Below are 15,538 nucleotides of genomic sequence, written 5' to 3' on the forward strand. Positions count from 1 at the left end.
GTGTTACTCCACTCTTTTCCCTACTTTATACTGTTCACAGACAGGTCTGAGCATATTCTTAGTTGGGTGCCTTTATAGGTGACTGCATTTGTTTTCCATTACTGCTTTTATTATTTTCTTCTTTTCCTCAAAGTTGGATAGTTTACCTGCTATGTGCCTTGGTGATGTCTTCCTGGGATTCAGTGTTGCTGATGCTTTCTCTGCTTCCTGAATGATGGCCTGATTCTAATTCATTAAGCTGGAGAAATTTTCTTCCAGGAATTCCCTTGCTATTGTCCAGTTGACTTCTTGATTGTGTCTTTTCCTGATATTCCAATTGGTCAAATTTTGTTCCTCATCAAGGCATTAGACATTGTTCTTAGGTTTTCTTCAGCTTCTTTGATTAACTTGTTAGATTGTCTTTTCCATTTGTTGAAGTCTATCTGTGTGTCCGTGAGATCACGGTTACAATTCTCCACTTCTAGTCAGTTAGTGATGTCTGTTAATTTGTTACTGTTCCCTTATCTCTTGTATTTTCTTTTGGTGTGTGGCTTTTATCTCCTCTATCATTTCTTCTTTTTTCTGTATTGCTTCCCTCATATCCTGTTTGACTCCAAACATAATTCTGAAATTTTCTTTCTGTGGTAGGTCCACGCTGTTTGCTTCAGAATTTCATCTGCCATTGCCTTTTGGTTCTCTTGTTTTTCAGCTCTGGTTGTTGTGGCTGGTTGCTGTTTCTGTGTCATTTTAGAGGACCCAGTGCCATTTTTTCAGAGAATCGAAGAGTACTGGGTTCTCTCTTTAGGAGACTTGTAGGAATGCTTTTTCAAACTGACTGCAGCTAACTTCACTGGGTGGTGGAGGGAAGGGGGCATTTGGCTGCCACTTTATTCTTCTGTGGTTTTCCTCTTTCCCTAGCCAACCAGTGTTATGTAATTGGGAGGGAATGTTGGGTGACCCTTTCGGAGTATTCTCGTCAGGCAACTGCAGGCCTGTGAGGATGGCGTTTCACTGGATAATATGACAGGTAGTGTGGGCCACAGTGGCTTGGATCACCAAGGAGGGTGGAGGGGTTTGCCCATTTTAACTGGAGAGCTGCAGAGGGCAGGTGGTTGAGCCTTCTTGGGTGTAGAGCACCCCAGATGGCAGGGGTAATTGCCTTAGTTATCAAAATTGCCATGGAGGTCAGGCAGAGTTTTCCTCCAGCAGCTGGGAGGACTGGGGAGGGCTGACGGTACTGCCTTAGGATTTGTGATACAATGCAGAAGGCGGGAGTAAATTCCCTCAGCCACATTTAGGACATTGGAGGCCAGACAAGGGAATCCCTCAGCCACATGGAGCACCATAGAAGACAGGCAGAGGTTCTCCCAGCCAAATAGAGCACCAGAAAGGACAGACAGGAGTTCTCCCAGCTGATCCTAGGGCCTTGTAAGGCTGGCAGGAATTCCACCAGCCACTAAGAGGGAGGGGATAATTCTGCCAGCCACATGGAAGGCTGGTGTAAGTTACCCCAGCCATTTGGGGGGCAGTGAAAGTTCTCCCAGCTGCTTGGAGGGTGGCAGGGGAGGAGGGATGGATTTCTTCCAGCTGAGAAAGGGTGGGAAGAGTTTCCCAAGGCAGAGGGGAGTGCTCTGGAGACTGGCACTGGCATGTGAAAGGAAAGAGATGGGGGAAAACCTGAAACCACCTCAACTGTGGCATTAAAGAGAGAATAAGAAAAAAAGTAAAGAAATAAATGAGCCCCAAGCATCTGACCATAGGGCTGAAGGGGTTTAAACCCTGCCCAAAGGCGGTGGCAGCTATGGTTGTGTTGGACTGAAGCCCTTTGGCTGGGCAAAATAGCCGGCTGCTAGCCGTGGCTGTGGTGGGGCTAAAGCTAAGTCCCAGCTGGCCTCTGTAATGGTGTGCTAAAAGCCCACAGCTCTTCAAAATCTAGTTGATATGAGTCTACTTATCTTTATGATGCTCCTCCTGTGACTTAGAAGAGTGGAGGTTCCCTCTCAGTAGCTCCTACTATGCTGACTTCCATAGAGTATCTCTGGTGTGTGTTACTCGGTTGCCATTGTTCCAGAACTCCCCCAAAACTATGACATTCAGAGGTGCTCTGATCTTGGCAGTGTGAAATAGACCAATAGAGATTAGATCACCTACCATGCACCTGGAATCATCAAGTAAATTACATTGTTTTTACACAACCTTTCTAAACATGGTTCTTTTAAGCTATGTAATGTTCTTCTATAGATGTGTCTTAATAAAAAAGAGTAAAATAGTTTTACTGGTTGTATCTGCATATGGTTCAAAATTTTTCCCATAATTATGGTGTGGTTAGTATGTGCAGTAAAAGGGAGTCAATGTCATCATCAGAACAAAAAATCTTACCATAGTGAATGATGGGGGGAGTGCAGAGTGGAGATCCAAAGCCCATTAGTAGGCCACTGGAGATCCCCTTGCAGAGGGGTCTCGGGGAGGAGATGAGCCAGTCAGGGTGCAATGTAACAATGATGAGAAATACAATTTTCCTCTAGTTCCTAAAGGTTTCCTCCCAGCTCCCACTACCATGACTCGAATTCTATCTTGCAAGACTGGCTAGACCAGAGGAGGTACACTGGTACAGATAGGAACTGAAAATACAGGGAATCCAGGACGGATGAGCCCTATAGGACCAGTGGTGTAAGTGGCAAAACAGGGAGGGTAAAGGGAGAATGGGTAGGGAAGAGGGAACCGATTACATGGAACTGTGTGTGACCTCCGCCCTGGGGGACAGACAACCGAAAAGTGGATGAAGGGAGACGTTGGACAGGGCAAGATATGACAAAATACCCATTTATAAACTATCAAGGGCTCATGCGGGAGGGGGGAGTGGGGAGGGAGGGGAAAAATGAGGACCTAATGTCGGGGGTTTAAATGGAGAGAAAATGTTTTGAGAAACAATGTACAAATGCGCTTTACACAATTGATGTGTGTATGGATTGGGATAACAGTTGTATGAGCCCCTAATAAAATGCTAAAAAAAAAAAAGGGAGTCAATGTCAGGGAGCCCAGGAAGGAAAAGAATGCTTGGAAAAAACCCATTGTGATAGTAATTGTACAATACTGCTTGATGTGGTTGAACTTTGAAATGTTATGATATATGTATTCATTCCCCCCAAAAAAAGTTATACAAAAGAAATAATTCTATATCCTGCAGTATTGATGAGTTCTGTAAAAAACTATATATAAACAAAAGAAGATGAGAAATTGGTTAAGTGTGTTCTGTCATAGCTGGCAATAGAATAATGTATAGCTATTAAAATTATAGAGATTGTTTATTGATGTGGAAAAAAATCATGACCTAATATAAGATTTAAATCATGTGAGCCATGGAAAGTTTTTGCAATATTTATGGCATACACTAATATAAAATAAGACTGTGGAGGTACATCTTATAATAATCAACCATTTTATATCAGAATGGCAGCATTTATCCCAGAAAAAGCTTCTGGAGAATTGAGAAAGAAAGAGTACTAGAAAGAGAAAATGAATGGAGGAGGTGAGGTAAGCACCCACTACTATGCGAAGCATTTTACTTACACTAGCCTAACCATTTCTGAAGTTCAATCTGAACTAGATTGGCATAATAAGATAGTGGGCTCAATCCCAAACTCTGACTTATATCTTGTGCTTTTACTACTATATTATTTAAATATGCATACAAGTCTGTGTGAGTGTATGTAATTGCCATTCATTGAGCACTTACTATTTGCTCAGTACTATACATATATTCTCTCACAAGGACCAAATAAAGTGAGTTTCATTATTCCTACTTTCAAATGTGACGAAGGAAAGTCTCCAAGGTTAGCAACAGCCAGCAAATAATAAAGCTAGATTTGGATGCTGGTTATGAGATTCTAGTATTCACTATCAGCTACTGTAACAGCTATCTCTGGGAGTATATTTTCTCCCTCCTTAACCACAGATAGCATTTATGCCGATAGAAGGCTGGCTTTTACCTGACTATTATTTACAACTTAAACACCAGACTACCCAAGCCTAGGAGGGAGAAGTCACCTCATGCCCTACTCCCTCAGGTGTCTGAACTTCCCCAGGCTTTAAAACATGCTTAGTACTTCTCCCTTAACTGGCTCCTCCAGAATAAAACTACCCAGGTGGCCCTGTGTTGGCCACCAGGTCCCAGTCACTCTCACTCTTTGATATATTATTTCTGATCTTTGGAAGGGCTTTGCTGGCAGGGTTTTCATGAATGTCCAAAATTCCTGCCCCAGTCCTCCAGGGCCCACCCACTCCACCGAGATTTTCTGCCTATATCCTATACTGGGATGACATGATAGAAAGAAAAACCTCAATTCAAAAACTCACAGCTATTGAGTCCATTGTGACTCCTGGTCACCTTATACGGTGGAGTCAAACCGCCCCTGTTGTTTCCAGTATTATAACTTTTTAAAGAACTGGAAGTCTCATCTTTTCCACATGAAGCAGCTGGCGGTTTCAAACTACTGGACTTGCAGTGAAGAGTCCAACATGCAATGCACCAAGACACCAAGTTTAATAAATTATGCTACTTAATACAATCATCAGATGGAGGAAGATGGAAAATTGATAGACAAACCACACTAACCCTCTGTAACAACATATGAAACAAACATTAATGCTTATCCTAAATACAGTCCTGGTGTTCACTGGCAGAAGTGCCTAAATAAATGAAGGGCCATATAGGCAGCATTTCAATTAGAAATGTTCACTATAATTTAAAGTATAATCCAGAGATGACATGGATCACGGATGACACTGTGATACTGTCTGTCATACAAGCACACTATGCAGAAATGTCAATGCCACCGATGTGGACGAATGACCCAACATGGCACAGTGACAAATAGCCATTTGAATGTCAAAATTTCAGTTTCCACGGCCGACACTATTATCTCATTAACTACTCTAAGCCACCCCAGAGCTGCACATCAGACTCTGAGTGAGTCATCATTTCACTGCTTCAAGCTCACTAAGAGCCTCAAGGTTACTCCTGCCTCACCGAGCATGAAATATTTCACTGATCATCACTCTGCGACAGATTTAACATTTTTAATGTATCTTCTAATACACAAGATGAATCTTCTATGTTTAAATACCTTAATAGAATCAGAGAATCCTGGCCCTGCAGGGCTCTAGAGAGGTCATCCAATTCATCCTTTTGTCTGCAGGCAGACTCCACAAACTGTCCCTCTCAAACATCTGGAAATCTCTCAGGTTTTAGAAAATCTTTCAGCCAGGATGCTGTCACAAACTCCCTCCAGATGCATCAGAAACTTCACCGTTAGGAATTTTTTTTCTTGCCTTCAACATAAAGTCCCTGACAATCTCTTAAGCATATTGTTATGAAACTATATAAACACAGGAGCTTCACAATGCTCGTGGGGAAATGGAATTAAAGGATCCTATAATTATTCACTGCACCTTTGAAGCCCTCTGCCCTATCATAGTCTTCCATTGTATAAGTATAAGCATTCCTTCTCATTTTATTCAATAAAATAGTAGTTTTCACATTTTATTATAATTACCTATATCCTCAATAGATTGTTAACCCTGGAGTTGAGAGATGAGATAATTTCCTCAAGGAAGAGAAAGATCCTGAAGTGACTGTCCATGATTTTCAAGTTTACCCCTAATATAGCGCTTAGCGCTGTGATTAAAATCCCCTATTTTGTTTGCTGATCCACACAGAACCTGTCCTGTTGGGCATGAAAAACTGTCGGTCCCACTGCCCCCGGCCCCCAACATAGCCACCCAAATAGGGGATGAAATTAAAATATATGTCCAAATATTTACTAATCTCATATTTGTTAGATCTTAGAGGAAATGTTCTATTTATATGCTGTACAACAGATGCTGTTGTTGTTAGTTGCCATCAGGCAGACTCTAAGCCATAGTGATGCTATGCACAACAAAATGAAACCCTGCCTGGTCCTGTGTCACCCTCACAATTGTTCCCTGTGTCTGAGCCACTGTGTCCATCCATCTCATTGAAGGCCTTCCTCTTTTTCACTGACCCTCCACTTTACCAAACATGATGTTTTCTTCAGGGACTTGTCTATCCTGGCAATATGAATTAAGTATGTAAGATGAAGTCTTGCCATTCTTGACTCTATGGAACACTCTGGTCTTACCTCTTCCAGTACACATCTCTTTTTCCTTTTAGCAGAGTATTTAGTAGAGTATTTTCAATATTCATCTTCAGCACCACAATTAAAATGCATCTATTCTTCTATAGTCTTCCTTATTCATTTTCCAACTTTCACATACATATATGATGCAATGGAGAAAGGATATCATGTGTTGGGTGGTACATAAGTTAGTCCTCAAAATAACACCCACGCTTTTCAATACTATAAAAAATTTTTGTGCAGCAGATTTAGCTAATGCAATGAATGTTTTAATGCCTTGGCTGCTGCTTCCACAATCATTGACTGTGGAATAAAGTAAGACAAACTCCTTGACAACTTCAACCTTTACTCCATTTATTAAGATGTTACCACTTGTTCATCCAATTATTGAGTTTTAGTCCATACTGATGGCTACAATTCTTGCTCTTCATCAGTAAGAGCTTCAAGTCTCTATCATCTTAAGCAAGCAAGATATGTGATCTGCATATCACAGATTGATAATAAGCCTTCCTCAATCTTAATGGCAGGTCCTTCTTCATATAACCCAGCTTCTCTGATGATCTGCTCAGCATATAGATTGAACAGATATGGAGAGAGCACACAACCTTGACACATACCTTTTCTGATTTTATTTTATTATTTTTTAAAATATTAATTCATTTTAGAGTTCTGGCAAGATGGTGCCCAGGTAAGCAGCCCACATTGGGAGCTCTGTGGTGACCAGTGTACCTGGTCTCCAGGAGGACAAATGTGGGGATTCAGGTATGTGAAAAGACTCCCATGACAGCCCAAAGTAACCTTCCCCTACATCTAGCCATGCTCTGGAACCCTGGGGATCATCGACCTGGTCACTGGAACGCCCCAGCCCATGTCAGCCACACTACTTCAGACACCACCACAGCCACCAACACCACAGCCGGTTGGTCTCTCTCAGCCTTAATGGTGCACCTGTAGCTAGTCAGTAGTCATAATGAGTACCCCACAAAAGCATCAGGACCCCCCATGTGACAACAATTCGTGTGTGGCACTCTCCACCATAAGATCCTTTCTCCTCTTCAGGATCCCTTCTCCCCACATGGTGGCCTGTCCACTGCCAAGCTCGAGTCCCTCCCACCATCCACCTGTGGTCCCAGCGGCTTTGGATAAACATGGACTGCAGTTCGCCTACAGTAAGTTTAATCACCTGCATCTGCGCAGCTCCCTCCACCGTTACTGACATCCCCCCAACCCCACAGCAGCGGCTCCTCTCCTACTGCCACCCACAGCAGTATCGGCCTCTTTCACGCCTGTGTGTGGCATCCTCTACCTTCAGGAACAGCAGCTGCCCCCACCAGTGACCAGCACCCCCATCCTGTGGAGGCTTTCCCACAGGACCTGCACCAGTGGATGTGAGGCTGTCCCTGCCTTCACTTGGCATCTCCTCCCCATGACTGCAAGACCTTCCATACCTTTGGCTTCTACTTGGTGCCCTTAAAAAAAAAAAAAAAGCTGCATATTGTGACCTGATAACCCAGACCAGAACTGCAGCCAAGCTGCAGGCCTACCCCAACATAGTTCAGTTGCATACATATAGTCACCATCCTCAACACAGTCTCTGAGTCCCCACCACTGCCATTGTTCACTGAGTAACCATGGCACCCTGCCTATATAGCAGACTGACTCCCCACTACTGCAGTAGGTGACAGGCAACCCTCAAAAATACTCTAACCAGTCACACAGAGGAAGAGCTCAGGGCCCCTTAGTCTCCCAGAAACATGGCACCCAGTTCTTTGAAAATGACACCCAAAAAGTACCATACCACATCACCCTCAGCAAGAAAGACAAAACACAACAGCTGAGCTAACAACACTCATAGAAGAATCAGATGTGGATCTGCCACAAAAAGAAATCTTCAGAAGGCTACTTGGAGCAATACAGGAGATGAGGGAAGCATCATAGAATAAGGGCCCAATGGTAGAGGAGATGGAGTCCACAATAGAGGGGATGAAGTCCATGATAGGGGGTATGAAGTCCATGCACCAAAGGGAAATACAGGAGCTAGTGGTTGAGGTAACAGAAGCTAAACAACGATCTCAAGAACAGACTAGAAGAGGGAGAGAATCATACCAGTGATCTTTGGGAAAATCAGACAGACTTCAACAAATGGGAAATAAAGTTAAACAAGATAGTCAAAGAGGATGAAGGGAAGCTGAGATCAATGAGAGATACTATGAAGAGGAACAATTTTTATATAATTGGTCTCCCAGAACAAGACACAACAAAGAAGTTGACAGCTAAATTAGCAAGGGAATTTCTGGAAGCAAACATCCCCCCCTTAATGAATGAGAATCAGACACCCATAAAGAAAGCAGAGAAGCCACCAATTAGACTAAACCACAGGAAGAACTCACCAAGGCATGTAATAGTTAAATTATCCAACTTTGAGGAAAAAGAGAAAATTTTAAGGGCAGCTGGATAAAAAAGGCAGTCACATACAATGGTGCACAAGTAAGAGTATGCTCAGACTTATCAGCAGAAACCATGAAGCATAGAAGAGAGTGGAGTAACATCTTCTGAAAACTGAAAGAAAAAAAAACACCTGCCCAAGAATCCTCTACCCTGCCAAACTATCTATTAAAATAAGCTGTGAGATAAGAATCTTACAGGACAAAGCAAAACTCAAAGAACATGCCATAAGACACCCAACCCTGTGGAAAATCCTTGCCGACTCATTATAGGCAGAAGACCAACATACACCAAACACAATAAGGAGCCCACCATATAGCCCCAATTCACCCAGAAGCCAATGTGCTGATAACAAATACCAAGATGCCATAGCCTCAGAGGGAAAAGAAGGCAATATTGAAGCCCCCCCGCCCCCACAAACACAGCACAGTGATATGAAGGGAGATAGAAAAACACCCAACACAAAAGCTACAAGATGACAGCAATGAATCCATAGATCATGATAACTCTGAACAATGATTTCAATTCATACATTAAAAGACAAGGGTTAGCAGACTGGCTCAGAAAACATAACCCACCAATCTGTTGCCCACAAGAGACACATTTTAAGCTCACCCACAAAAATAGACTAAGAATAAAAGGCAGGGAGAAAATATACCAGTCAAATGGCAACTTAAAAACAGGAGGGGTTACATAGAGGAATATGGAAGAGTGGCAGGAAACAAGATAAACACACAGAAGTCTATTGGTTTTCTATATACATCAGACAAGGCATGGAATAGCAGATCAAGAAGGGAGTACCCTTAACAATAGCCAAGGACAAATCGAAATATCTGGGGATATATTTAACCAAAGAAACAAAAGTCTTATACAAGGAAAACTACAGGACCTTACTACAGGAAACTAAAAGCATCATCCACAAATGGAAGAATATCCCATGCTCGTGGATTGGAAGATTCAATATAGTAAAGATGTCAATGTTACCCAAGGCACTAGATAGGTTTTATGCTATCCCAATTCAAATACCAATAAGCTTCTTCCTCAAAGAACTGGAAAAACTGACCACCAATTTATTATGGACAGGGAAGAAACCCAGAATTAGCACAGAGCTCCTCAAGAAGAAGGAAAAAGTTGGAGGGCTCACTGTACCTTACTTTAACACCTACTACACATCCACAGTGGTCAAGACAGCATAATACTGGTATAATGACAGATAGTCAGACCAATGGGAAAGAACAGAAAGCCCAGATATAAAACCATCAGCATATAGGCAACTGATTTTTGACAAGGGCCCCCCAAAATCAAGTGGGAGGCGGATGCCTTTTTAAAAAGTGGTGCTGGAAACAATGGATATCCACCTGTAGAAAAATGAAACAAGATGCTTACCTCACCCCATGCACAAGAACAAACTCAAGGTGTATCATAGACCTAGAAGTAAAACCCCCAACTGTCATGACCATCAATGAAGAAATCAGACAAACTTAAGAACCTTGGCTCAGGGAATACATAGGCTAACTGCAATAGGGAAGGGAACACACAGAGGTGCACATGAAATTGACAAGTCAGATTTATTAAGGATAAAACGCTTGTGTGCATTGAAAGACTTCACCAAGAGGGTAACAAGAGAACCCACAGGCTGGGAGAGGATTGTTAGCAATGACACAACAGAATAAGGGCTTTTTACTAAAATCTATAATACTCTCCTAGTCTGCCAAAAGAGAAAAAACAGTTAACTCCCTGAGGAAGTGGGCAGAACTGAAGTTTCACTAGGGAGGAGACCTGAATGGCCAATAAACATATAAGAAAATGTTCCCGATCATTGGCCACCAGAGAAATGCAAATTAAAACAACCATGCTATGCCAGCTAACACTCTTGAGATTAGCCCAAATCAGAAGATCAGAGAGTAACAAATGTTAGAGGGTATGTGGTGAGATAGCAATTCTCCTCCATGGCTGGTGGTCATGTAGATACATACAGCATCTGTGGAAAGCGATATGGCGATATTTAAAGCAAATATCATCAGTCTACCTTATGACCTAGCTATCCTTCTACTGGGCATATACCACAACCAGTTGTTTGCACTCCAATGGTTTTCTGTGGCACAATTTACTATCTCAAGGAATTGGAAACAACCTAAATTTCCACGAATAGACAGTGGATTGGTAAACTCAGGCACATACACACAATGGAGAACTATGCATCACTAAAAAGCACTGGGAAGAGTTGGAAGAAATTATTCTAAGCAGAGTCAGCCAATCACAAAATCAAAAAACTCATGCGTACAACATGAGTACCCTGAGGTAAGTTTAATCAGCATAATCATAGAAGAAAAGCCACTTATCTCACACTATATGGGTTGAGGTACAGGCAGTCAGGTGGAGGTCAGACCAAACCCAAGGAGGTACATGTTATTGCAACAAAAATTGGGGAAAGAGGGGAAGAGGAAGACAGGAATGGAAAAGGGAGAGGATGGCATGTGGGGAGAAGGGCACTAACCTTCCCACCCCCCACCCCGGGGGAGAGTATTCGTTACTTCTCCACAGATTTGGCAGTGTGCATGAAGACCCCACCAAATCTTGAGGGCAATGTAACCACGTAGAGAAATGCATGAAAAGATTGCGCTACAGAGCCAGTTCCAATCAGAGCCAAACTGACCCTCTTCCTAGAAGTATGTGCGACAAACACAAAACAATGCTAAACCTATAGGTTGGGGAGAGGGGCCAGCATACCACACCCACACAGAAGCAAACCAAGAAGGAAAACAAAAAAGCGGCAGTCAAGAATCCATATCAAGACACCAAGCCTGGAGGACAGCATCCCTACATAGAGCTGCTCAGGCATAGCGAGGACTGTAGGGCCAACAACAGATCAAGATATGTTGTCCCCTTACTGGAGCATACTGAGACAGAGGACAATACCGGGGACAAAATGTGGGGAATTAGTCTGGTCTGAACCCCCCATAGCAGCGTAAATGAAGAAGGAATAATAACATATCAGCAACAGAAGCAAAGCAAAGCCACAAAGCCCCTAAAGAGGCTCCCAAATAGACTTCAGGCTAGGAGGGGCAGCCCCCAGAAGTCCCATAGGACCAGTGGGGAGATAGTCATAAAGGTCAGAGGACTGACCTGGAATTATGTATGATTTTCCTTGCACATTTCGTTATAATATTTGTCTTTGTTTCTTGAGCTGCTCTTTGAAATTTTCTGTTTTTTATCCATCAGTTTGTTGTATTGCGGTGGCTTGTGTGCTGCTGTGATTTGGAAGCCATGCCACTGGTAATTCAAATGCCAGCAGGGTCATCCAAATGCAAACAGGTTTCAGTGGCGCTTCTGGACTAAGAACAGACAACCAAGAAGGACTCGGCTTCCCACTTCAGAACAAGGAGCCACTAAAACCTTTATGTATAGCTTCAAAGCATTTTCAAATACTGAAAGCCTAAAAGAAAGGAAACAGAATATTGTCAGAGATACTGCTAGCAGACAGGCCCCTCAAGTCTGAGGGCATTCAAAATATGACTGAAGAGGCGTAGATTTCATGGAGGGGAGCTGTGTTAGTCTGGATAAACTAGAGAAATTCATAGACACTCATATGTGTATATGAAAGAGCTTTATATACAAGAGCAATTGAATCCTAGCCCAGTCCAAATCAAGCCCATAAGTCTGATATTAGGCCAAATGTCCAATACCAATCTATAAAGTCCTCTTCAGATTCACGACATACATGCAATGATGCCAAATCCCAAAAGATCACAGGCCGATGGGTGCAAAGTCTTGTGGATCCAGTGGTGGTACAGACATCTCAGTGCTAGCAGGAGTCTCCACGTGGTTTGTACAGCTCAAGACACTAAAGTAGCTCCATTTGTCTTGTTAGCTGCAATGTCTCCCTGGCAGTGAGCAGAGAGAGAGTGTGTGTCTCCCGCCTCTAAGGAGGAATACCAGAGTTCCCAGAATGCTAAGGAAAAGGCAATGCCCACACAGATGTCTCATTAGCTATGACCTGATTGACAGGCTAGACTCCACCCCTTCACTCTGAATCCTCAAATTAACATCAGATTATATAACTACCATAGGGGCCAACCATGGTGATGTAATCCTAGTAAAGCCTGTGGGAGTGGGCCTTTGGGTTCTACATTTGCTGATTGGGGATGCCTAGGGTAGAGAAACAGCTACAAAATTTTTCTAATGATTAGAGCTTAGAATGAGTAAAGTATGAATTTAGAAAAAAACTTGAAGTTGTTACAAATGAAATAGAATGCATGAGGAACAATATCCTAGGCATTAGTGAGTTGAAATGGACTATCAGTCATTTTGAATCAGAAAATCATGTGATTTACTATGCCAGAAATAATAAGATAAGGAAGAATGATGTGGCATTATTGGTCCAATAGGATTTGCTAAATCCATCATAAGTGCAATGCTATCTGTGATCCGCTTGTATCTATCTACTTTCAAGGCTATCCAATCAATACAACTATCATGTCAACTTTATGCAACAAGCACAAAATCTAGTGATGAAGAAATTGAAGTATTCTATGAATGACTTCAATTGGAAATTGATCAAACATGCAATATGACGCATTGATAGTTATTGGTGATTGGGATGCAAAACTTGGAAACAAGAAGGAAGGAACAGTAATTGGAAAATATGGACTTGGTCGTAGAAATGAATCTGATGATTGCATGATAGAATTTTGCAAAACCAACAACTTGTTCATAGCAAATACCTATTTACAACACAAAAGGAGACTATACATATGTGCTTCTCCATCTGGAATACACATAAATAAAATTGACTAAATTTGTGGGAATAAATGATGGAGAAGCTCAATATCAGCAGTTAAAAACCAGGCCAGGGTCCAACTGTGGAACAGACCATAAATTGCTCATATGTAAGTTCATATTAAAGCTGAAGGAAATTAAAGCACGTTCACAGGAGCCAAAATATGAACTTGATTCTATTTAAATTGAACTTTGGAACATCTCAAAAGCAGATTTGACACATTGAACACTAATGTCAGAAGATCTGATGAGTTGTGGGTGGACATGAAGAAAGCAAAAGGTCATTAAAAGGACACAATTTATAAATACCATCAACTGTTTACCTGGAGTATAGAATTTAGAATTTTCTTGTTTGAATTCTCAAAAGGACTCTCAAGTCCCTTCACAGGCATCAGATCTATCACAACAGCACTAAGTCATAACACGCTGACAGGAAATGTAACCAGGGCTTTCAGTAAGCCAATTGCAATAAGTAATTGATTAAAATGCAGCTAAACTATCAAAAACACTCTTGTCAGATCACTTTTTCCTGACTTAAAATTTGACATTCCAGTTAAAAAGTCAAGCTGATTTATATAGGAGAATATTGATTGTACCATGGATTGCTAAAAGAAGAAATGGATCTGTCTAGGAAAAAGTAAGGCTTGTATGCTCCTTAGAGGCAAGGATGTAAGACTTCATCTTACATACTTTGTGCGTATTGTCAAGAGAGACTGGTTCCTGGGAAAAGGCATCATGCTTGGTAAAGTGCAGATGCAGAAAAAAAAAGAAGGCTCTCAACAACATGGATTGACCCCATGACTGCAACAATTGGCTCATGAATAGGAACAATTGCAAGTATGACACAGGACCATACAATGTTTTGCTCTGTTGTGCATAAGGTCTCTATGGGTCAGAACAGACCCAATGGCCCTTAAGAACAATAACAACATAGAGTTAGAGGGAAATACTAAGTTTAGATTAGTATTCATGCAAGGAAGTACCAAAAGAACACCTGAAAAAAGCTTTACTGGGAGGAGCTTTTGTAGCACGCATTTTTCCCTCCAGGCAAGCATCAAGCAACTTGTTCTGAGTTCATGCACCCAGTGGCATCTCCTGAAAAGGTTCTCTCTGGTCACAGTAAAATTTTTTTTGTAAAATCAGTTTAATTCAAACCTCTTTTTTTTTTTGCTGACCAATTTAAGAGAACAGTATGTGGCTGTGAATTTTGTTTTCTGCTTGGAGGAAAACTGTTGCAGAGAATGTTGTGATGCTGCACACAGCTTAGAAGGACAGCACTATGGGAAAAACTCATGTGTATGAGTGATATTCTCATTTTAAAAAAGGAAATGTCGATTGATGACAAACCTCATTCTGGACATCTGACAACTTACTGAATGGACAAAAATGTCAAATCCTGGTGCGTTTGCAGGGCATTCCACCAGGTCAGACTGTTAATGAAACTTTCAATTCCGAGGTTCTGAAAAGATTGCATAACAGTGTGCAACAAAAAAGGCCTGAATTGTGGCAGATGGGGACTGGTTTTGCCATCATGACAATGCACTTGCTCATGCAGCCATCTCATTGTGCCAGTTTTTGGTGAAAAACAGCATGCCTCTCTTGTGCCACACATCTTATTCACCTTAACTCGCTCCATGTGACTCCTTTTTGTTTCATGAATGAAGAGGGATATGAAAGGACAGCCATTCAATGTCATAGAACAGGTGAGAAAAACCAAGGGAGGTGTTGTCAGCCATCCAACAGATGAGTTTGAAAACGTTTCCAAGAGTGGAATCCCACAGTTGACAAATGTATGAAGTGTAATGGAGACTGCTTTGACGGTGATAAAGTTGTTTTGTAAAATAAATAAAAAAATAGATAGATATATATAGATAGATAAATAGATAAATAAAATTTAAATACATAGCTTTGAAAAAATTCTTATATATTTATATTTTATATATTCATATTTTATAGTTATAGACACAACCTTGATTGCTTTAGGCGAGGAGGACTTGAATGAATCACTTGTTGATGAAGATCAAGAGTTCCAACCTTCAATATGAATTACCACTCAATGTGAAGAAGACTAAAAACCTCACACTGGGCCAAATTGTGACATGATATTAAATGGAAAACAGATTGACATTGTTAATGATTTCATCTTGCTTGGATCCACAGATAATAATGCTCACTGA

Source organism: Echinops telfairi, unplaced genomic scaffold (assembly GCF_000313985.2).
Source record: "Echinops telfairi isolate 266 unplaced genomic scaffold, ASM31398v2 ScPeMD7_3533;HRSCAF=4204_0, whole genome shotgun sequence".
Lineage (NCBI taxonomy): Eukaryota > Metazoa > Chordata > Mammalia > Afrosoricida > Tenrecidae > Echinops > Echinops telfairi.